General features: G+C 36.6%; 1 protein-coding gene and 1 pseudogene across 1 annotated transcript in view; one reads left to right on the forward strand and one right to left on the reverse strand.

Annotated features, from left to right (window-relative positions):
* LOC105002735 (inactive heparanase-2-like) overlaps positions 1-23,171 on the forward strand; it is a 77,140-nt gene that overhangs the window by 31,464 nt on the left and 22,505 nt on the right. The gene's annotated exons all lie outside the window — the stretch shown is intronic.
* LOC105002733 lies at positions 1,950-2,927 on the reverse strand (annotated as a pseudogene).

Raw genomic sequence — 23,171 nt, forward strand, 5'->3', positions numbered from 1 at the left:
TACAGGTGACTGCAGCCATGAAATTAAAAGACGCTTACTCCTTGGAAGGAAAGTTATGACTAACCTAGATAGTATATTCAAAAGCAGAGACATTACTTTGCCAACAAAGGTCCGTCTAGTCAAGGCTATGGTTTTTCCAGTAGTCATGTATGGATGTGAGAGTTGGACTATAAAGAAAGCTGAGCGCCAAAGAATGGATGCTTTCAAACTGTGGTGTTGGAGAAGACTCTTGACAGTCCCTTGGACTGCAAGGAGATCTAACCAGTCCATTCTGAAGGAGATCAGCCCTGGGATTTCTTTGGAAGGAATGATGCTGAAGCTGAAACTCCAGTACTTTGGCCACCTCATGCTAAGAGTTGACTCACTGGAAAAGACTCTGATGCTGGGAGGGATTGGGGGCAGGAAGAGAAGGGGTCGACAGAGGATGAGATGGCTGGATGGCACCACTGACTCGATGGATATGAGTCTGAGTGAACTCTGGGAGATGGTGATGGACAGGGAGGCTTGGTGTGCTCCGATTCATGGGGTCACAAAGACTCGGACACGACTGTGCGACTGAACTGAACTGAACTGAACTGAATGACTAATGATATTGAACATTGTCTTCTATAGTTATTTGCCTTATATATTTTCTTTGGTGAAATTTCTGTTCCAGTGTTTTGTTTTTAAATGGGTTGTTTTTCTTGTTACTAGGTTGTGGGAGTTTAGTATATTCTGGATACAAATCCTTTGTCAGCCATTTGTTTTGTAAATATTTACCCCCTGTGTATAGTTTCTCTTTTCATTTTCTTAAAATGTACCTTTTTGAAGTGTAAAAGTTTTGGTAAAGATGGGTGGTCAAAAGAGTAAAAAACAATAATCATTAAAAAAAATGTTCTACATCCTTCAATTAGATGAATTCAGGTATGCATTACTAAATTTCCACTTTTGCCTTGAGGACAAAAGGAAGCTCACAGCTAAATTCACTGCTAAATCATACTAAACCATCCTTTCCTTAAGTCTGGGATGATCCATGTGCCTTGTGAGGGCAAAGGATGATTTTGTTTTTGTATGTATTTTCAGCATGCCTGATACTGTACCTGGTAATAGTAGTAACATTTATTGAATACTCACTACATGATAGGCAGTGTGCTAAGCATTAGAAAAGTTTTTTGTTTGATAAAGTCCAATTTATTTAAAAGTTAATTTGTGCCTTTTGTGTTCTAGGGTTTACAAAATGAGTTTTAAATGATCAGAATCTACTTTGAGTTTATATTACACAGTTACATGTATGGTGTAAGTACCATATTTTCCCTCCCATCCCTCATGCCATTGATATCATAATTTCATTGTAACATATGCCATGCTTGAAACCTGTTGTTCTTATTTTTGCTTGAACCATTCAGTTATCTCTGAGAGTAACTAAAATAAGAAAACCAATTTTTTTTAACCTTCACTTATCTTTTCTGACACTCATCAACTGTTTTTTACTTCCACTTTTTTTTTCCTTCTGCCTGAATACTTTTCTTTAACATTTCTTAAAGAGTAGGTATACTATCAGTGAGTTTGAGAAAATTATTTCTCCTTTACCTTTGAAGGATATTTTTGCATAGTGCAAAATTTTGGGTTGACCTTTTTTTTTTCTTTTAACACTTTAAAAATTTCATTACATTTTCTTCCATGGTTTCTGTTGGGAAGTTTGCTATAATTCTTGCTCTTTCTTTTTTATTTTTGGCCATGCTGCTGGCCATGTGCAGAATCTTAGTTCCCAGATCAGGAATCAAGTCATGCCCCTTGCAGTAGAAGTGAGGAGTCTTTAACCATTGTACAGAGAAGTCCCTGTAATTCTTTTTGCTCCTCTCTAAGCAGTGTATCTTTTGTTTTCCATAAGTGCTTTTTAGATTTTCTCTTTGTCTTTGGTTTTTAGCATTTTGACCTTGATATGCCTAGGTATGTGTGTGTGCATGTTTGATTATTGTTATTTATCCTGTTTTTAAATCACAAATAAGATCTTTTGTTTGTCACCATTAAAAGTCTGCATTTTAAACAGATTCTTGAACTGCTGGCTCATATCCTTCAGCTCATTCAACTTTAGCACCTGTCTCATCCCCAGTGGCTTTTCCAGAACTACTAATTTCACCATTAGCTCCATGAGTTTTCCCAATTTAAACTTGAACTTTTTTAGCATTTTTACTTTTCTAATGAAGACATCACAGAGCACATAAAGAGATTGGCAAGCCTTTTCTATGTCTTTTCCAGTGGTGTCTGAAATCAGTTTATTAACCATCTTTTCCAAGTCACTTGTCTGCACCTCTTGGGTAATGATTTCCATCATCTTCTTGTGGATCTGGCGCACCTGCTGGTGCTGGGCCTAAGAAGTCTTCTGAGTCTGGTTACTGTGATTTTCTGTGTAAAACTCACACAGAACAGATGAATCAAGTAACCATTGGTAGTCGTACATTAATGTGAGCTTCAATAATGGTCTGCCATTTTTTAACTATGGAGCACATTTTGTCACAGGTAAGATCCATGCCATGGAAATTAGTCAGGAAGTTTTTGCCCTGAACATCCACAATAATTAACTTGAATTTTCTAAATGCAATTTCATCATTTTGCAGGTCAACAAGACTCACTTCAAAAACACAACCCTTGAGGCCATCAGATGAGATTTTGGTGCCTTGAGTTCTCGTGACCAGTGTTTTCCTGATATTTTTTATATTGAACTTAGCTGGTGCTTTCAGATCATACCAGTCTTTATTAGAAAATGGGTCAACCACTTTCTTCATGGTTGCCTTTTTGCCTCCTTTTGTAGGGCACTTATTCTTACTGACCACCATGGTGCTGCTCAGAGAACCAAAAGGGCTATTTATCCTATTAGTGCTATCTGAGTTTGTTGGATCTAGGCCTTGGTTTGTTGTTTGTTGTCTGTCACTAATTTTGGAAAATTGTCAGCCATTATTCTTCAGCCCTCTTGTTCTTTTTTTTTTGCCTTCTAGGATTCTAGTTTTGTGTATAATATACCATTTCATAGTGTTCCTCTGCCCTTAGCTTCTCTGTTCCTTTTTTGTTGTTGTTCTTTTTTTTCCCTTCTCTTTGCATTTCATTTTGGTAATCTGTGTTGACTTGTCTTTTGCTGGTTTGCATTGTTTCTGACAAAAAGTCTACTCTACCTTATGTGTCTTTTTGCTCTATCTACTTTTAAGATTTTCCTTTAATCTCTGCTTTTTAGCAATTTGATTGTGATACACTTTGGTGTGTTATTCTTGTTTCTTCTTTTTAGGTTTTTATGGGTTTATAGTTTTCATTTAATTTAGAAGTTTGGACCATTATATTTTCCTTCTCCCATCCTGTTTTGGCACCAATTACTCATATAGTAGGATGCTTAATATTGTCTAATGGCTCTGTGATGCTCCATTAAATTTTCTTGAGTCTTTTCCCTCCTTATATATGTCATTTTATGCCATTAATTTTTTGCAGTGCCTTAAATTCAGTATACTTTTCAGTTATTATTTTTTATTTCTAGAAATTAAGTTTGTTTCTTTTTATATCTTTTATATTTCTAATTTTCACTCCTTTGCTTTCTTTTGTCTTCTTAAATATATAGACAATATTTTAAAACAATTTTTTAATTTCTGTGGCTACTACTTTAATCATCTGTGTCATTTCTGTCTGTTTCTGTTTATTTATTTTTCTGCTGCTTATGGGTCATCTTTTTTTTTTTTTTTCTTTGTGTGCTAGTAGTTTTAAACTGGATATCAGAAATTTTAAATTTTACATTGTTGGATGCTGGATAGTTTGATATTCCTTTAAATATTATTTGTCTTTTTGAGAGATGAAGTTAAGGTCCTTGGGATCAGCTTGATTTTTTTCAAGTTTTCTTTTAAGTTTTGTTAGAATAGTCTATGACTAATTTGACTTCTCTGTTGTAGCAATACCTTTCTGAGGCAATACTTTTCTTTTTCTGTACCCTTCTTACTAGAAGCCTTGTATGTTATGAGGTCTTTTCAGTTGCCCAGAATGTGAATTATTCCTGGTCCTGTGTGTACTGTGCTGATTGTTTTACTTATTCCTTCCTGGTGGTTCTTTTCCTTACCTTGGTAGTTTTCTCACATATGCAAGGATGTCACTACTGGAGCTCATGTTCTTTGTGTAACTCCCTCCTCTCCTGTATGCTGCAAATTTAAGTTGCCTTGGCCTCTTGTAGCTCTGAACTCTGTGTCGTCAACTCAATAAGACTGCTGAGTTCTGTTTTGGTTCCTTGTTTTGTACTACAAGCCTAAAAGTTCTCTCCAGGTATGGATGGCAAATGATAGGGCTCATCTTGTTTGTTTTTCCTTCTTTAGGAATCACTGTGCTGTGCTTTATGTTTTTATGTCAGAAAGCATTGTTTCGTGTACCTTGGTCCTTTTAAAAAGTTATTCAAGGTAAGGGGGTTAATGTGGTTTCTGTCATTCTAGCATAGCTGGATACTGGAATTTGTGATATGATTTTAAGTTTTCCAGAATGTCTCCCTGTCACCAAATAGATTCCTGACTGCCTTTCAGGAGGTTTATAATTCCATTGTTAAATAATCATTAATTTGGCTGCTTTGGAATTTGAATATTCTGTTAAGATGCAAACATGCCTCACAGGAAAAGAAACATGGCGCACAAGTACCTCAATGAATCAGAATATTAGCATTGACATATATAAATACTATGTGTAAAATCGATAGCTAGTGGGAACCTGCTGTATAGCACTGGGAGCTCAATTCAGTGCTCTGTAATGATTTAGAGAGGTGGAATTTGGGGGGTAGGAGGAAGGCTCAAAAGGGAGGGGAATATACATATACATACAGCTGATTTTTTCCCTTTGTTGTATAGCAGAAACTAATGCAACATTGTAAATTAATTATATTCCAATAATAAAATTAAAACATAAATATTTATGGGGCACCTGAAAGCATAGAAATGTTAAGGAAATAAAGCTCTGGGTACCTGGACTCACAAACTACTTGTGAACCCTGCCCAACTTATTTAGCTTGTCTGGGCCCAGTTTTATCATTTGTAAAATATAGGGGAGGTGGATTAGGGGATTAGTTGGAATATGGATTAGTTGGCCTCTGGCTGAGAGCAGAAGTAGGCCAGTGCCTTACTCTTTAAGGAACTTAAATATAGTTGGAGAGACACAACTAAATTTCCTTAAAACTCTAGCAAATCATAAAGGACAATTTAGTAGAATGTTATCTGTGCCAAGTGCTATGAGAGTTCAGATATGGTAACCTAAGAGAGTAATATGTAAGGTCTGAAGGAGTAAGATAAGGCTTTGTGGCAAGGCAAAGGTGAAACTCAACTTGTTCCTTGAATGATGGATGTTTTTGGATAAACCAAAGGGGACAAAGGTAAGGGGAATAAGATGTTCACTTTTGCTAGAAAATTTTCATTGTCTAATGAAAGTTTAATTTTCTGAGACTGGATCAATTTCAGGATGTTTATGAAAATGGATATGATTGTTCTTTTCTCTATATCACTAAGAGATAACAACAATTAACATTTTAATAATGGTTATCACTGTTGATTATTTTGAGATTGTTATAGTGTTTTTCAGAGTTAGGAGTTTTGCAGTCACTTCCTAGTGTTTCTTAAACAAATCATAAATTTTGTACCTCAAATAAAACTAGTTACTAATGTTCCTCATTATTACTCATCCCCTTGATTTCTTTTGTGTTCCTTATCTTGGTTAAAGGCATCATCTCCTACCTTATCTTATCCTACCTTATCTCTTAAGGAAAATTTTGAACTATTTTTTATTCTTTTCTGAGCCTAGTCTCCCATATTCATTTGGCCATCAGATATCATAAGTCTTTAACTTAGGCCTTTAACACAGGTATATGTGCATACATGTGTGCTAAATCACTTCAGTTGTGGCCGACTCTTTGTGACCCTATGGATTGTAGCCCGCCAGGCTCCTCTGTCCTTGGGATTTTCCAGGCAAGAATACTTGTTGGAGTGGGTTGCCATGCCCTCCTCCTCCAGGGGATCTTCTCTACCCAGGGATCTAACCTGGGTCTCCTGCATTGGCAGGCAAGTTCTTTTACCACTAGCGCCACCTGGAAAGCCCCTAACATAGGTGTAGTAGTCTAATTCTGAAATCCTCTTTCTTGCTACTGTGCTGCCAGCCCTTACCATTCCCTTGGAATACTGTGACATATTAATAGACTCTGCTCCCCAGCTCTCCTAATAACATTTTTCATACTACTATCAGAATTATTTTTGTGAATAGTCTTCAATAGGTAAGTCACTTATTTGATTTACAGTCTCTGACATCTCTCCAGTGCTTGGAAGATAAAACTAGAACCTTAAGGGTACTCAAGTCTTAGTATTCTAGGTATGATATATGGAAAAGGGAGAATAATCCAAAGAGGAAGGAGAATTAGCAAAGGCATGAAAATATATATGTCCTGGGATTCTCTATCGGATAGACTTCCATTTTTCCTTTAGTCAAGACTTGGCTAAGAAGTCAACCCCCTTTATCACACACTCCTGAATTCATCCTTTCCCTTTATTTTGCAGATTATAAGTGCATATTACATTGAATCAGAGTTACTTCTGTTCTTACTTGTGTACATAGTAGTAGGCTGTGAATTCCATGAGGGTAGGGACAAACATTTATTCATCTTTGAATTCCCATTGTTTAATATAGTGTGTTGAGCACTATATCCAGGCCAGAATATTGGAGCGGGCAGCTGTTTTCCTTCCCCAGGGAATCTTCCCAACCAAGGGATCAAACCCAGGTCTTCTGCATTGCAGAAAGATTCTTTACCATCTGAGCCACCGGGGAAGCCCTGAGTACATTGTAGGAGCTGATATATTTGTGTGAATTGATCATCAGTATAGATAACAAACACTCTTGAAAGTCTGGTCCGTTCCAGGACTCCAGTTCTGTAGGTCCCCTGAGGCTGCCACTAGGAGGCTCCAAAGCCATCCACATGAAGAAATTTGGTTTGCTTCCAAGTTAGACAAGGAACTGATGATGCTTGATAAATCCTTATCAAAAGTTCAGATGTCTAAACTTTTATTTTGATTTATTTAGAATTCTGTTTTGTTTTCTGGTTGACTTTGACATTTAGCAGCTTTGGACTACACATTACCCTTTGGAGAACTTTAAACCTAAATGATGTAAGTCAAGGATATAAACATTCTAGTCCTAGTTAGTCTACCCATACCATGGGGGATGTCAACTTTCAAAGAAGCTAAGTTAGTTTCTCCAGGCACAAAATGAAGACAAATGCTACTGACTCTATTCCAGTGCCTAACTAAGTATTTCTTCACTTCATCAAAAAGTATGCAGTAAGTATAATTGTTGGTACCTGTCCTTACCTATCATTTTAATATATCAGATTCCAACAGAAATAGCCATCTAAGATTATTACTGCTCAGTCAACAATTATGCCAGACTGTTGGCTTTAGTTGGTGTCATTACTGCTGCTTTGGTGCAGTAAATTCCAAATCATTAGCAGGTTCTCTTTAGAAACTTCTTGATATTGGGATCATCTTAGAGCTTTTGAGTGGATTTTATTGTTTGGGTATGAGGAAGAGAGGCGCTGTTTGTGTAGTTATTAACAACACTGATCGCTTCACATACCTCTCCCTTCACTTTCCACATCTAACACCTGTCTTTTCTTCATGCCCGAGTTCATCTTCTATGAGAGTTTTTCCAGGATGTAGCATTCTCTTTTTTCCCCCCTGAATTTAGACTAACTAAATCTTAGAGTTGGAAGAACTTTAGTTCATGTAGTCCAGTATTCTACCCAAAGTGTGACATATCAAGTGAGGGTAAAAACAACCCCAGATTTGTTGAGTAAATCAGCAAAGCCTTGGTTTTGGCCAAGGCTGATTATGTCGCTTTTCTTGTCCAAGCCCAGTCCTTTTCTGAGAACTACTACATTGCTTCAAGCTGTGTGTATCACTGCTAATAGCTATTTATTATTACATAGTCCTTCCATGAGGCTTAGTTGCCGTGAGGCAACTTATTTAGCACTTTTGTGAGGAATCAATCAGGTCAAACAAAATAACTCTATAGATGGAATCTTAGCAATTGCAGATGAATGAAAAGTAGATGTTCTATATTCTTATACTTTGTATAGATTAGTATTAGATCCAGTTCTGAAGGATTCTCACTTGAAAATAGACTTCAGGTTAATAGGGTGTAAGCTCTGTTGTACAGATGAAAAATCAGGGCTGTGCTCAATTTTGTGAGGCTGTCCGTAGAAATATCTAGCAGATGAATGATTTATGCTGAGTTATTGTGGGAAGTCTCTGCTTCTGGGTTCAGCCTTTAGCCCAATTGTATTGCATGTTTTCATGAACATTCTTGGGATGAAACCATGGTGTCTTCATCTGGGAATGATGTAAAATTAGAGAAATACTGTATACCACAGAGTAGGAAGACAGCTGGAGCGGAGCCTTATATATTCATGGACTTCTGCCAAGTATCCATATATATTTGCATACATTTAGTAGAAGTGGATAAAAATACTTGCTGAGGCAGATTCTTCTAGGGTGTCATTTATTCTGTTAGGTGTCCCAGTGGGAAGAGCACCAGCAGTTAGGAGGCCTGTGTTCTAATCATTGCTTGGTACAAACTGCTGTGCAGTCAAAATGTTGGGGAAATCACTTCATCCATGACCCCATTCTCTTATCTGTGAAGTTTGAGGATATTCTACTCTCTACCCATCCCTCTCAGCAAAGTACAGCCTGCAGGCCAAATCTTGCAACCACTTGTTTTTGTCAAGTTTTATTGGAGTATGCTACTGCTAAGTCACTTCAGTCGTGTCTGACTCTGTGCGACCCCATAGACAGCAGCCCGCCAGGCTCCCCCGTCCCTGGGATTCTCCAGGCAAGAACACTGGAGTGGGTTGCCATTTCCTTCTCCAATGCATGAAAGTGAAAAGTGAAAGTGAAGTCTCTCAGTCGTGTCTGACTCTTAGTGACCCCATGGACTGCAGCCTACCAGGCTCCTCTGTCCATGGGATTTTCCAGGCAAGAGTTCTGGAGTGGGGTGCCATTGCCTTCTCCATTATTGGAGTATAGCCATGCTCATTTATTTATGTATTGTCTATGGCTGCTTTTGCATTACATTAGCCGACTTGAGTAGTGCAACAGAGGCTATGTGGCCCACAAAACCTAAAATATTTGCTGTCTGGCTCTTTATAGGAAAAGACTGCCAACTCTGACTCTAGAGCATATTTGAAAAAATTGGTGAGGGAAGAGGGGTGGTTCAGGCATCAAGACTAGGGATGCTATTGGTATCTAGTTGGTTGAGGCTAAGAATGTCAAATGTTCTGTGAGGCATGACATAATGAAGAACTGTCTTACATGAAATTCTAATAGTCCCTCCTAGGAATTTCTTTCCTATTTTTAATTCCAAGGAGAACCACTTTGGAAAGCTGTGTCAACTCTTTTAGGCCACTAAAATAGCAGTTTCCCAAGTTAAATGGGTAGGTTAGGAATTTTTTTTTAACAACTTCCCATAACTTGAAAAACAATATACACCAAGAATCTAAATCAATTATTATGCTTAATATTATGGTAAAATGTTAGAATCATTTTTCTTAATATCAGGAAGAAGACAACAATGCCCGTAGGTCACCACTGTACTGGAGGTTATAGCCAGCAGAATAATGTCAAGAACTTTGAAGGATCTGAAATTTTACCCTTCTTGTAAGCTAACACAGTAACTTGCCAGTTTTATGAATGTTGACAGAAGATATGAGACTCCTGTGTAAAACAAAAAGGAGTATATTTTTAATAGCAATAGCAGTGGCCAGAGTATCAGCAAATTTTTGTGTTGTTTTTCTGAGTCCAAATTTCCATAGAAAAACGGGAAGACTGCTAGGTGATACTTGAACATGCAATGGGTTATATAACCAGAGGGTAACTCTAGATTAGGCTTCCCAAGTAGAGCTGTGCTAAAGAATCGACCTGCCAGTGCAAGAAATGCAAGAGATTCAGGTTTGATCCCTGGGTTGAGAAGATCCCCTGGAGGAGGAAATGGCATCCTAATCCAGTTTTCTTGCCTGGAAGGTTCCATGGACAGAGGAGCCTGGCGGGTAATAGTCCATGGGGTCATAAAGAGTTAGACATGACTGAGCATGCACACACAACCATGAGATTAGGGAACCTGAATCATTCATAGTGAGGAGTAAACAGGCATGCTCTTTATTTAGAGGGGAATATTATCTTTATTGCATTGGACATTTAAGTATGCCTGCCCTTTGCTCTGAAGTGAGGCACTGTCTCTTTCTTGTAAGACTGTTAAATATACAAATACCTTTGAAAAGATAACGTGGAACAAAGGCAGCCAGCGTCACTGATTGTAAGGTAAGCAGAAATGCAGGAGTTCCATGTCTTTCAACAAATAGGAAAAGTAAATAAATAAAATATGCAAGAAGAAGGAATAAACAACCTTGTTTTTATTAGCAGATGTGTGATTGTTTACCTAGTGAATTTATAAACTTCTAGTCTCAAATGGCTAGAAATAATAAGAGAGTTCATTGAGATTGCTGAATTCATGCTCCAAATAGCAAAACCATGTGCATTTTTATAAACTAGGGACAAAAGTTAGAATATATTATAAAATGATACTATTTATAAAATCAAAAGCTATACTATCTTTGAATATATCTAAGAAATATTTTGCCGAATTTAAATAGAGTATATTGTAAAATTTATTGAAAAATGGAAGAGAAGCTTACATGGAGATGCAAAATGTCATGGATAGAAAGACTAAGTATCTTTAGTTTATAAATTTAATGCAATATAAACTCCTACAAGCTTTGCGTGTGTGTTTGTGTGGGTGTGTATGGTGAGTGTGTAACTTACTTAACAGATTGATCATCTCAAAATATGTAGAGAAAGCATTTGATAAGATTTAACATTCATTCATGATATAGGCTCTTAGTAAACTAGGAAGAATAAGGAACTTCCCTAACCTGAAAAACAGTATCTAAAAAATGCTATGGTAACATTATTCTTAATAATGAAAGACTGAATACTATTCATCTGAGATAGAGAAGGAGGCAAGATGTTCACTCTCACCACTCGTATCCAACTTCATACTTGCACATAGTGCATTACAGCAAGACAGTGAAAAAGCATGCAGTTCGGAAAGGAAGACATAAAGCTATCTCAGTGTGCAGATAACATGATGATTTACCTTAGGAAATCTCAACGAATCTATTAAAAATTTCCCAGAACTAATAATAAGTTTACCAAGGCTGCAGGAAAGGTAGACATAAAACTGTCTCTGTTTGCAGATAACATGATAATGTATATTGGAAAAAACCCAAAGAATCTATAAAAAATTCCTAGAACTAACAGTGAGTTTACCAAGGCTGTAGGATAGAATGTTAATGTATAGAAGTGAATTATGTTTCTATAAAATGAACATTAGAATCTGAGATTTCAAAAAAGGACATATATAATAGCACCAAAAGGTATAAATCTAACAAAATGTATATTTATGCTGAAAACTGTAAAACAGAGGTGGAAGAAGTCAAATATATGAAGAGAGAGAGAGAGAGAATGTGTTCATGGATTAGAGGACTCAATATTGGTAAGACATCAATTCTCTCTAATATGTAATCAACATATGTAACTCAATCCCTATCAAAATCAAATAAAACTCTTCTATAGGTGTGTGTAATATGTGTGTGTGTGTGTGTGTGTGTGTGTGTGTGTGTATGGGTGCTTAGTCACTTCAGTAGTGTCCAGCTCTTTACGACTCTATGGACTGTAGCACACCAGGCACCTCTGTCCATGGGATTCTCCAGGCAAGAATACTGGAGTGGGTTGCCATGCCCTCCTCCAGGGAATCTTCCCAACCCAGGGATCGAAACTGCCTCTCCTGAATCTCCTGCATTGCGGGCAGATTCCTTACCACTGAGCCACTGGGGAAGCCCGTATGTATGTGTGTGTGTGTATATATATATATATACACACATGCACAGTTAAAATAAAGCTTCTTAGGTCAGCTCCTTTTTTTTTCTTCCCAAGCCTTTAGTGTGGTTGTGTCATTCATTGTAATAGAGTTAGATTCATTTGTAAATCTACATTCCATATGTATATACACACACATATATATGTAATATATATTATATTTTAAACTTTATGACAAGTTTATAATACTTATTACATACGGACACACACAGGAATTAGAATAGGCCAAAAATATCTGAAAAAGAAGAACAAAGTTCTTTGAAATTCACATTTTTCAAGACATTATAAAGCTACAATTATCAAGATATAAAGTTTGATAACTTTATCAAAGTTACCAAGTTATAAAGCTACATAGATCAGTGGAACAGAATAGAGAGCTTAAAAGTAAATGCACACAAGTGTTGTGAACTTATTTTTGACAAGCGTGTAAAGGCAGTTCCAGTGCCATTTGTTTTGGAAGGAATAATTGGAAGGAAGTTCTGTGAAAAGATGAACCTTAATACATACCTCATACTTTATATAAAAATTAACTCAAAATTGATCATATACTTAAATATAAAACACAAAACCTACACAACTTCTAGACAAAAAAGTAGGAGAAATGTGTGTGGCTTTGGAGTTAGTGAAAACTTTAAAAATAACTATCAAAAGTATGATCCATAGAATAAAAAACTGATATATTAGACTATAAAAACTAAAAACTTGCTGTGTGAAATACCCTATGAAAAGAAGTGAAGCCACAGACTGGAAGCAAATATTTTTAAAAATCACAAATTTGATAAGAGATTTATATCCAGAACTCACAAAGAACTTTTAAAGTTAAAGAAGGTTAGAAGCTGAATTAAAAAGTGGACAAAAGATATGAGCAGATACTTCACCAGAGAAAATATTTAGATGGAAAATAAGTATATAAAATATGTTCAACATCATTATCATTAGGGAGTGGAAATTAAAACCACAATGAGATCCTGTTTCAAATCTATTAGAATGTCTTATCAAACAAAACTGGCAATGCCAAGTGCTATTGAGGATGTGGAACAGTAAGAACTCTCCTACATTATTGGTGAGAATGCTAATTATACACCCACTTTGGAAAAAATTTGGTAGTTTCCTGTAAAGCTAAACATCCATTTATCATATGACAATCTAGTCTTGCTCTTAAATGACTCAAGTCAGTTGAAAACTTGTATCTACAGAAAAAGCTGTATTGTAGATGAATGGGTCAGTAAACAGTGGTACATCCATTCAGTGGAATACTGTTCAGCAATATAGAATGATGAACTATTGATTAACAACAACATGGATGAATCCTAAATGCATTTAGCTAAGTGAATGAAGACATATCCCAAAGACTAAATGTTGTATGACTCCATTAAGAGGACATTCTGGAAAAAAAATGAACTGTAGGGCCCAAAACCCAAAATCAAAAAACAACAAATCAGTTTGCTAAGGGGTGAAAATGGAGAAAGGGATTGATAATGAAGGAGTGGCATGAGGGAGCTTCTTGGGTAATCAGACTGGTTTATGTGGCAATGTGCTAGTGGATACTTGATTATATGTGCAACTATCAAAACTCATAGAAATGTTACACCACAAAGTGAATTTTACTGTCCTCAAATTTTAAAAAATCAACCAGGGTGATGGGAAACTAAAAATGGAATTTACAAATGAATCTTACCTCTATTACAATGAATGACACAACTACACAAAACACTTGAAGAAGACAGGATTATTAATAAGAAACTTTATTTTGACTGAATTCTGCAAGACTAATGAAAAAAAGTACTGAACAAAACCACTGAACTGTAGTTGACAAATTTGTTTCTCCAAGCAATGCGTGTGTGCTAAGTCGCTTCAGTAATGTTCAACTCTTTGTGATCCTATGGACTGTAGCCCCCCAGGCTCCTCTGTCCATGGGATTCTCTAGGCAAGAATACTGGAGTGGGTTGCAGTGCCCATCTCCAGGGGATCAAACTCTTGTCTGTTGCATTGGTAAGCAGGTTCTTTACCATTAGCATCACTTGGGAAGCCCTCTCATAGGGTTATGGAATAGCAATTCTGAAGCTGTTTTTAATTGCTGTTGAACAGATAAGTAAATACAGTAGATGGTAAGCAGGTTTCTCACTATTAGAGAAAAAAGTGACAAATGGGAATTCTAGAATGAATCCTTTGCTATCAGATTGGATTTGGAGGCATCTGTATGGACTAATGTATTCTATTCCCCCCTCTCCCTGCTTTTAATGTTTATACAGGTAGATAGATACAGAAATAAATATGGACGTGTGGGCATATATCAGTTGTATATACATATGAATTTCCTATCTCCTACTGAGAAGGACCTAGAAGTAGTAATACCCTAATAGTAATGAGCACATGTTGTGCCTAGATGTTGATTTTTAAGTTGTTGTTGTTCAGTAGCTCAGTCATGTCTGAATGAGTCAGCTCTTCGCATCAAGTGGCCAAAGTATTGGAGCTTCAGCTTCGCATCAAGTGGCCAAAGTATTGGAGCTTCAGCTTCGGCATCAGTCCTTCCAATGAATGTTCAGGATTGATTTCCTTTAGGCTTGACTGGTTTGATCTCCTTGTTGTCCAAGGGACTTTCAAGAGGCTTCACCAACAGAATCAGGGCTTTTGGAGAAGAGTATGATTCCAGAACTGGGGCAGGGAAAATACAAGGTGACCCTGGAACATTTGCAGTGTTAAAAAGTAAGGAAGTGCTTTAAAAAAATGATAGTATGTCAGAAAGACACAGAAGTTAACCTCAAAGTGCTCCAAATAGCTAAAGCTGGAACAACTTGTGTAACAGAATAGGTAAATATGATGATATGAAGAATAAAACACCTATGAATTCATGATGATATAAACAGTGGTTGCATAAATTAGGAGAAGGGACAGCTCTTCTCTTACAGGAGAATTCCAGTTAATAAATGTAGATGGAATGAGAAAAATGAGAAGTCACAACTAGAATACCAGAGGAATAATTGTAGGCAAGATTCACTGATGAATGCTAAAATTATTGAGTAGAAGTTTATAGAAAAATGTAGCATTGCATAGCCTCAAATAGTTTCTCCTATAAAATTTTCATTTAGTTGTCCAGGTATGAGATACATGGTATTAACTGAATTGAAAAGAAGAGGACAACTTTAAGACATTTTGACGCCAAAGTGGATAAACTCAGTGACTTGAAGGGAAAGGGAGAGAGAGGAATTCCGAGATGAGTGGGGATCAGAGACTAGAATATTAGGAAAGTATATAGTTGACTAGGTCAGGAAAATTAAAGGAAAAACCAGTGGCAGGGGCAGTGAGGGAGGTAATGAATACTTTGGCTTGGGACTCCAGTCTCTTAGCACAGAGGCTCTTCTAGCATCTGTGAATCTTCTCCAAGGGACTAGATAGAATCTTTTCCTGCTGCTGTTAGTAGAGGCTGGTTTGAAGCCAGGAGGGGAGGAAGTATCTCTAGTCTGTCTCATCCTTGGTGAGTTTGTGTAAGAATAAGCCCTACTTTTTGTTTTTTGGTATTGTTTTCTATAAATCTCAAGCTCATGTTCTTTTGCCTTTTTCTTTTTCTTCCACCCTAAGTCCCAAGGGACTTTCCATTCTCCCCTCTTGAGCATCCCATTTGTGGTCTTCTATTGGCTATGTCCTAGGCTGGATATGCTTGAGGGACTGAATTGTGACAAAGGTAGGCTGATGTTCTTCAGGCCTGCTCCTTATTCTTCTGGATCTGGCACTGCTAATAGCAGCATACAAGATTCTTTCAAAGTTGTGCTATCTAAACTCATACAATCTACAGAGAAAACTGAACATGGACTATAGAGCAATAGCATTGAGGTCCCAAGGTTTTAAGGCGACTTAAGTTTTAAGTAAAAAAAAACAAAACCCTACATTTCTGGTTATTTTTATTACTTAAAAATTTATAATTGTGATAAAATACACATAATACAACTTACCACCTTAATCACATTTAAGTGTTCGATTAAATGGTCTTAAGTACATTCACATTGTTGTGCAACAATCACCACCATTCATCTTCATAACTCTTTAAAAATCTTGTAAAACTGAAACTCTATAGCCATTGAAAAATAACTTCCCATTCTCCCCTCCTCCCAGTTCTCTAGCAACCACCCTATGTACCTCATACAAATAGAATCAGAGTATTTGTCTTTTTATAGCTGGATTATTTCATTTAGCATAATGTATTCAAGATTCATCCATGTTGTAGCATGTGTTAGAATTTCCTTCTTTTTAAGACTGAATTTCTTTGTATATCTACCACATTTTGTTTACTTATCTGTCAATGAACACTTGAGCTACTTTTACCTTTTGGCTATTGTGAATAATGCTGCTATGTACATGCTAGGGGTGGTTTTGTTAGGTTGTACAGTAGGTTTAGGGCTTCCCTGTTGGCTTAGTGGTATGGAATCTGCCTGCAATGCAGAAGTCACAGGAGATGCAGGTTCAATTCCTGGGTTGGGAAGATCCCCTGGAAGAGGGCACAGCAACTCACTCTAGTGTTCCTGCCTGGAAAATCCCATAGACAAAGGGGCCTGGTGGGCTATAGTCCATAGAGTCACAAAGAGTCAGACATGACTGAAGCAGCTTAGCACACACATTAGGTTTGCTGCTGCTGCTAAGTCGCTTCAGTCGTGTCCGACTCTGTGCAACCCCATAGACGACAGCCCACTAGGCTCCTCTGTCCCTGGGATTCTCCAGGCAAGAACACTGGAGTGGGTTGCCATTTCCTTCTCCAATGCATAAAAGTGAAAAGTGAAGTTTAAGTCACTGAGTCGTGTCCAACTCTTAGTAACCCCATGGACTGCAGCCTACCAGGCTCCTCTATCCATGGAATTTTCCAGGCAACAACATTAGGTTTAAGTCTGGCTTTTTAAGAAATTGCTAAAGTATTTTCTGAAATAGCTGTACCATTTTACATTCCCACCAGCAATGTGTGAAGGCTCGTGTTTTTCTACATTCTTGTTAACACTTGGTATTGTCAGTCTTTTGTATCACAGGGGTAGCACTTTATTGTGATTTTAGTTTACATTTTCCTAATGACTACTGATGTACAACTTTTCATGTGTCTTGTGCTTATCCTTAAAGGCCCAGGGAGGCATGAGGCTTCTGAGCCGGTGTGGGCAGAGGCCCTTGATGTCCTGGTCTCGTCCTCAACGCTGGGGCCCTGGTTGCGTGGGAATTTCTCAGATTTGCTTGTCTCTAGCTACAGTAAGCCAGAGGTCTTCCCTGGTGGCTCAGACAGTAAAGAGTCTGCTTGCGGTGCAGGAGACCAGGGTTCGATCCCTGGGTTGGGAAGATCCCATGGAGAAGGAAATGGCGACCCACTCCAGTATTCTTGCCTGGAAAATCCCATGGATGGAGGAGTTTGGCAGGCTACAGTCCATGGGGTCACAAAGAGTCGGACATGACTGAGCGACTTCACTTTTCACTTTAATGACTACTGATATACAACTTTTCATGTACTTACTAGAAATTTGTATATCTTCTTTGATAAAATGTCTCTTTAGATGTTTTGACCATTTAAAATTGGATCATTAGTTTTTTAATTAAGTAGTATTAATATATTTTATCATATATATGGTTTTAAAATATTTTCTTTCAGATGTCTTTTCAAGTTCTTAATTTTTAAAAAAATTGAAGTATAGTTGATTTATAGTATTATATTAATTTTAGGTCTGCAAATGGTGATTCAATTTTTTTTATAGATTATACTCAATTCAAAGTTATTGTAAAATATTGGCTATATTCTCTGTTCTGTACAGTGTATACTTGTAGCTTATTTATTATATACTTATTTTGCCTCTTCCTCTTTCCCTCTACCACTGGTAACTACTAGTTTGTTCTCTGTATCTGCCTTTTTCTGTTTTATTTATTCTTTTGTTTCATTTTTTAGATTATTCCATATATTAATATGTTTGTCTTTTCCTGACTTATTTCACTAAGAATGAAACCCTCCAGATCCATCCATGTGAATGCATTATTAATTATTCAGTTGTATAAGCTACTTATGTATTTTGGATATTCACCCCTTATTTGTCACATCATTTACAAATATATTTTCCATTCAGTAGGTTGTGTTTTCATTTTAGCAGTGGTTTTATTTGCTGTGCAAAAGCTTTTAAATTTAGTTAGGTTCAATTTATTTTTGTATTTTCATTTTCTTAAAGATTAAAATCTTTTACTTTTGGTGAAGCTCAGTTCATTGTTTTTTTCCCCATTCTATATTGTACTTTTGGTGTTATAACTAAGAAATTCTTTATCTAACCTAAGGAAACACACTTTTTCCTATATTTTCTAGAAAATTAATGACTTTAATTCTAATATTTAGACATATCCATTTTGAATTAACTTTTTTTTGTTTGTGGTATGAAGTTAATACCTTCATATAAGTAGGGCATAGCAACCCACTCCAGTATTCTTGCCTGGAGAATACCATGGACAGAAGAGTCTGACGAGTTATTGTTCATACTGTTGCAAAGAGTTGGACATGACTGAAGTGACATAGCATGGACATGAAGTTAAAAAAGTCTCAAGTTTTGTTTAAACTATTTTGAAATAGTTGTAGACTCATAAAAATTTGTAAAAATGCACAGTAAAGTTAACTAAACTACAGACTTTATTTGTATTTCACCAGGTTTTACATGTATTTATTTTGTATGTGTATTTAATTTTAATGAAATTTTATTACATACATGAATTTCTGTAAAAAATATAGCAATCAGAATACAGAACTACTGCATCACACAAGAGCAACAACCTCATGCTACTTATTTATAAGCTATTCTTTATTGCTATAATTTTGTCATTTTGAAAACATTATATAAATGGAATCATAGTATATAACCTTTCAAAATTGCTTTTCCTCTCCTGGTTTTGATAATTTTTGTCTTCTTTGTCAGTCTAGCTCAAGGTTTTCCAATTTTGTTTATCTTTTCAGAGAAGCAATATTTTGTTTCCTTGGTTTTCTCTGTTGTTTCTCTGTTTTCTGTTTCATAAATTTCTATTAGAATAGAAATCAATAGAAATATTTATTATCTTCTTTCTTTGTGTTTAATTTTTAATTCTTCTAGCTTGTAAGTGGGAACTTACATTATTGATTTGAGATTTTTCTTCCTATCTAATAATATAGGTGTGTACAGCTATAATTTTTTCTTTAATCATTTAGGCTCTGTTCCATACATTTTGATATGTTCTGCTTCCATTTTCATTCAGTTCAAAATATTTTCTAATTTCCCTTGTGAGTTTTTGACTCATACCTTGATTAGAAGTTGTTTGTTTGGACTTACTTTGTGGGCTGGCATAGGAATATTCTAATTGTTTCATATATGCTTAGAAAGTATGTGTACTCAGCTTTTGTTTGGTATGTTCTATAAATGTCAGTAGGTTAAATTGGTAGATAATATTTTTCATACGTTTGCTACCCTTACTATTTCTCTGTCTAGTTCTATCAAATACTGAGTGGAGTACTGAATCTCCAACTCTAATTGTTGAATTACTTTTTAAATTTAGCCAGATTTTGCTCCATGTCTTTTTTTGCTTCATTGCACTTGTTATGTGTATATATATTTATGGTTGTTATATCTTCTTGATGTATTGACTCTTTTATCATTATGATCTGCCCCTGTTTGTCTCCAGTAATATTACTTGCCTTAAAAATAATTTTGTCTTGCACAGAAAAGGAAAGCATCAACAAAATGAAAAGGCAACTTACTAAATAGGACAAAATATTTGCAAATATATTTCATAAGGGGTCAATATCCCGAATATATAAAGAACTCTTACAATTCTAGAACAACAGAAAACCCCAAAATTCTCGTTAAAAATGGGCAGATGATTTGAGGAGACATTTTTCCAAGGAGGGCCTACAGGTGGCCAGCAGGTACATGAAAAAATGCTCAACATCACTAGGGAAATGCAAATCAAAACCACAATGAAATGTCATCTCATATCTGTTAGAATGGTTATAATAAAAAAAGAATAACACTGTTGATGAGGGTGTGAAGAAACGGGAACCTCTACACTTCAGTGGGAATGTAAATTGGTGCAGCCACTATGAAAAACAGTATGGAGGTTCCTCAAAAAATGAAAACTAGAACTCCCATATGATCCAGCAATTGCACTTCTGGTTAGTTTTCCAAACAAAATGAAAATCCTAACATGAAAGATATGCACCTGCATGTTATTGCAACACTATTTACAATAGTCAAGGGAGAGAACCACTTAAGTGTCCATCAATGGATGAATGGATAAAGAAATTGTGGTGTACATATACAACAGAATATTACTCAGCAATAAAAAGGAACGAAATCTTGCCATTTGTGACAACGTGGATTGACCTTGAGGACATTAGGTTAAGTGAACTAAGTCGGATAAAGACAAATACTGTATGATCTCACTTATATATGGAATCTAAATTTTCAAAAAACAACCATACTTTTCGATGCAGAGAACAGATTGGTGGTTGCCAAAGCAGGAGGTGGGCAAAATGAGTGAAGGAGGCACAAATTTCTAGTTATAAAATAAATAAGTCACAAGGATGTAATGTACAGCCTGGTTATTATGATTGATAATACTATATTGCATATTGGAAAGTTGCTAAGAGACTAAATCTTAAAAATTCTTGTCATAGGAAAAATTTGTAACTGTATATGGTGACAGGTGTTACTCAACCTTATTGTGGTGATCATTTTACCATATGTACAGATTTATAATGTTATATCAGTTATATCTCAATAAAAAATTCTGATTACCCAAAGCTTAAGAAAAATAAAACTTAAATAGGTTGTCTTTCTCATTCCACCCTTAGAGAAGTTTGGCTAGAAAGACTTACCTATGTGTTAGGTAGTGTGAAAGAAGGGGAAAAAAACACTAGGGCAAACCAAAGTCAAAATCAGTGACTTTTGTTAACTTGATCTGTGGATTCTTTGACTAAAAGGAATGATGGAGGAGCAAAGTTTAACAAGGAATTAGATTTAAAGAATGAACAAACAGAGATAAACAGTATAGTAACTGAAACGAAAAAATATACTAGAAGGAATCAATATCAGAATGACTGAGGCAGAAGAATGAGTAAGTGAACTAGAAGACAGAGTGGTGGAAATCACTGCCACAGAACAGAATAAAGAATGAAAAGAATCGAAGACAATCTCAGCGACCTCTGTGACAGTATTGAATGGACCAACATTTATAGGGGTCCCAGAAGGAGACCTGCTGGGTATTATAGGGCTTCTGGGTATTATAGGGCTTCCCTGATAGCTCAGTTGGTAAAGAATCCCCCTGCAATGCAGGAAATCCTGGTTCAGTTCCTAGGTTGGGAAGATCCCCTGGAGAAGGGATAGGCTGCCCACTCCAGTATTCTTTGGCTTCCCTGGTGGCTCAGCTGGTAAAGAATCCACCTACAATGTGGGAGACCTGGGTTCAATCCCTGGGTTGGGGAGATCCCCTGGAGAAGGGAAATCCTCCAGTATTCTGGCCTGGAGAATTCCATGGACTGTATAGTCCATGGGGTAGCAAAGAGTCGGACATGACTGAGCAACTTTCATTTTCAGAAGTAGAAAAGAAAGAGAAAGGGCTGAGAAGATATTTGAAGATATTATAGCTGAAAATGTCCCTAACATGATAAAGGAAACACTCAAGTTTAGGAAGCACAGAGAGTCCCATATAGGATGAACCCAAGGAGGAGGAACACGCTGAGACACAAATTAATCAAACTGACAAAAATGAAAGACAAAGAAAAAATACTAAAAGCAACAAGTAACACACAAAGGAATCTCTATAAGGTTATCAGCTGATTTTTCAGCAGAACGTAAGCCAGAAGGGAATGACATGATATATTTCAAGTGATTAAAGGGAAAACCTACAATCAAGAATACTCTATCCAGCAAAAATCTCATTCAGTTTCAATGGACAAATCAAAAGCTATGGATAAGCAAAGGTAAGAGAATTCAGCACCACCAAACCAGCTTTATAACATATTTTAAAGGAACTTCTCCAGGAAAGAAAGCAACTTAAAACAAAGACCAGCAACTTAAAACAACCTTGTACATATATAGACTGCTGTATCAAAACCTCCTAGGAATAGCAAACCCCCAAACTACAATAGATACACCAACTAAAAAGAAAAAGGATCCCCAATACCACACCAAAGATAGTCATCAAACCACAAGAGAACGAAAGAGGAAGGGAAGAAAAAAGACCTACAAAAACAAACCCAAGACAGTGGGTTTAAGAAAATGGCCAATAGGCATATGCTGTTGTTGAGTCACTGAGTCTGACTCTTTGTGGCCCCATAGACTGTAGCCTGCCATGTTCCTCTGTCCGCGGAATATTCCAGGCAAGAATACTGGAACGAGTTGCTGTTTCCTACTCCAGGGAATCTTTTTGACACAGATTGAACTCGTGTCTCTTGTGTATCCTTCATTGGCAGGTGGATTCTTTACCACTAAACATCACCTGAGAAGCCCTATGTAAACCATAGGTAATCAATTAAAATTCAATTCATTGAGTGAGAAAAGCAATAATATTAGAAAATGCAATCGTTCTTTTTTTTTTTTTCTATTGAGGAATTAAAAACTCAGTTATTTTATTCCACAAGCTTGAATCTTGCTGCAGATCTTGTAGATCATCTCTCATTTTTTTAAAAAAACAAAATGCACAATATTAAAAACTGAACTAAATTAAGGTTTGGGGGGCTTTTGTATCTTAATGTGTATGCAATACCTACTTGAGGAGTTTGGTTACATTGGTATCTTGATTTTTGAGACCTGACTTAGAATCCGAAGCTGCTAAATTCAAGCAAGGATCTGTTCTCTTAAGCAGTGACTTTGTTCATCTTATGTTGCCATATTCAGTTCAGTTCAGTTCAGTTGCTCAGTCATGTCCGACTCTTTGTGACCCCATGGATCGCAGCACACCAGGCCTCAATGTCCACCACCAGCTCCCGGAGTTCACTCAAACTCATGTCCATCGAGCCGGTGATGCCATCCAGCCATCTCCTCCTCTGTCGTCCCCTTCTCCTCCTGACCCAATCCCTCCCAGCATCAGAGTCTTTTCCAATGAGTCAACTCTTTGCATGAGGTAGCCAAAGTATTGGAGTTTCAGCTTCAGCATCAGTCCTTCCAAAGAACACCCAGGACTGATCTCCTTTAGAATGGACTGGTTAGAACTCCTTGCAGTCCAAGGGACTCTCAAGAGTCTTCT

Source organism: Bison bison, unplaced genomic scaffold, assembly GCF_000754665.1.
Source record: "Bison bison bison isolate TAMUID 2011002044 unplaced genomic scaffold, Bison_UMD1.0 scf7180017864456, whole genome shotgun sequence".
In the NCBI taxonomy this organism is placed as follows: Eukaryota; Metazoa; Chordata; class Mammalia; order Artiodactyla; family Bovidae; genus Bison; species Bison bison.